The sequence below is a fragment of the Lotus japonicus genome, chromosome 4 (assembly GCF_012489685.1).
Source record: "Lotus japonicus ecotype B-129 chromosome 4, LjGifu_v1.2".
In the NCBI taxonomy this organism is placed as follows: domain Eukaryota; kingdom Viridiplantae; phylum Streptophyta; class Magnoliopsida; order Fabales; family Fabaceae; genus Lotus; species Lotus japonicus.
The window spans coordinates 33,544,983-33,547,063 of record NC_080044.1 but is presented as its reverse complement, the minus strand read 5'-3'; the positions used below and the strand labels follow the sequence as shown (position 1 = coordinate 33,547,063).

The following is a 2,081-nucleotide window of genomic DNA, read 5'->3' as shown; positions in this document are numbered from 1 at the left end:
CAATATACATGATAGACCTATAAAGATGGCAAAAACATACACACCTTCTTCAATAAGGCCATTCAATGCCCACAAATCGCCCATAATTGGTCCACCTCCTCCTGTTAAGTCAGGGTACAACACTCATTTCAGCTGATAACTTCTAATGAGATTGACATGGCAACAATTAATATATATGCTCCCTCCATTATCTCATAACAGTTACTTATTTACATGTAAGTCAGAGAAATCAAAGCAACGAGATTATTTGCGCTGGGGGACTATTCCAGAGCATGACACAATCAATTCTTATCAAAAACCCAGAGAGACTATCTCAAACAAAACATGTTGATTCAGAACTTGAATTTTGCATAACACACATTTTGGGAAAAGAGGACTAAACCTTAAAATACTTGTGTCCATGACATAAACATCAGATAACCACTTTTTTCCATCCCATCCACCATACCTGCATTCAAATAAATCCCACCTTATTACATGTTATAATTTGATCCTAATACAGCCAATTAGGATAAAAAGTCAAATTAAATGCTATAGATCTCACATAACAATTTTTCGGTTTCCAATTGCTGAAGCTGCAATGAAATCCCTCGATGAAGGCAAGTCACCAAAGCTAGTTAATTCAGACCATTGCCATATATCTTGAACACCATCATTTGTTCCAAATGCCAACATGCCAACAAACAAGTCAAGTCTCACAACATCAAAGTCTTCACAGAACATGAACTGAACAAATATTATACAAAATGTCATACCAGTATCCAGAACCCAAAAGTCCCCCAACCTGTAAAATTCAGCCGTTAAGACGAGAAGTAAATAAACAAACACACATTTCTGGTGAGAGCATCAAAGGTGATAAGCATTAATCTTAACTCTTCACCATATAATCATACATGGATTATCAAGTTGAGATTTTTCAACTTAAATCTAATCTTGACACATGTGATTGTATTTTTTTTTGGGATCCAAAATGTTCTATGAACTTGAATTTTCAACAGTTCAATTTACAAGTGTGCAAGTCATACAATAAATTGGAAAATCAACTTAACAGGCAAGGCATGATGCGAATCATGAAATCTGATTGTATACCGGCTCCAGAACAAACACCTTGGAAAATCTTCTTCAAAATGTGCTGGCACTTTATCAATAAAAGTAAATGACTATCAACTTTAAATGAAAGAATTTCAGTGCAGAACAACTCAACTCACGACATGCTTGCTGAACAAAGGTTTGGCCAATAACTAATTAGACATTTAGCAACCAATTTTATGTTGTGTTGACGAAAGTGAAGTGTGTATCCTTGTGGTCAACTAAATTCAGAATGCAAAGATTAAACTTGATATATTATAAGTTCAGCTACTTGAATTTTCACTCCCGATACTTATGGCACCCTTGGCATAGCACATTCCCACATGTTTGATTGCAATAAAACCAGTCCAAGCATATCAGCGAATTATAGAAGTAAAATTAGCAGCAAATTGTAAGAGCAAATTATGCAAACCAGGCGGAATATCTCAGTTCCAGATTCTAAGCATTTATTGGATGCGCTCTCCTCCTGCCTTACTCTTCACAAATTCAAAAGAGGGCTGGTGCGCTACCTCAGTTATGGACTCCGTGCGTTTTTCAAGCTTTGTGATACTCACACATTCAACAAAAACATGAAGAAAAAGGAGAAAAAGTCAGTCAAGCATTTCATCAAACAGTTTGTAGATTAATAAGACATCAATAGCACAGCTTCATTAGACAAGTTTTATGTGTGTAAGCTACAATGAAAATATGAGAAAGCAATTGAAACAAAAAGACCAAATCCGGATGCCTACTAGAGGAAAAATAACAAATTGGATATAGGAATAGGAAAAACTTCTTGGACATCCTAATCTATAGGAACAAGAAACAAGTGTCGTGTATAAAAACCATTGCAGTGCTGCCATGCTCTAGTCTAGTAACATCTCAATGGTCTATAGTACCTAAGATGAACAATATGAAATCAAAGATGTACTCTCGAGATTACCCTTGTCTATAAGACACTAAGATTGAGATCCTCTCCCAATCACACATAATGAAAGACAGAAACTATGACC

At 35.7% G+C, this 2,081-nt stretch overlaps 1 long non-coding RNA gene across 1 annotated transcript; it reads right to left on the bottom strand.

Annotated features, from left to right (window-relative positions):
- Window positions 1-551: 551 nt before the first annotated feature.
- On the bottom strand, window positions 552-1,744 carry LOC130714417 (uncharacterized). The gene is made up of 3 exons (XR_009011269.1): window positions 1,502-1,744; window positions 756-784; window positions 552-641 (listed from the first exon to the last, which is right to left on the bottom strand). It is a non-coding gene; the product is annotated as an uncharacterized LOC130714417 (long non-coding RNA).
- Window positions 1,745-2,081: the final 337 nt, after the last annotated feature.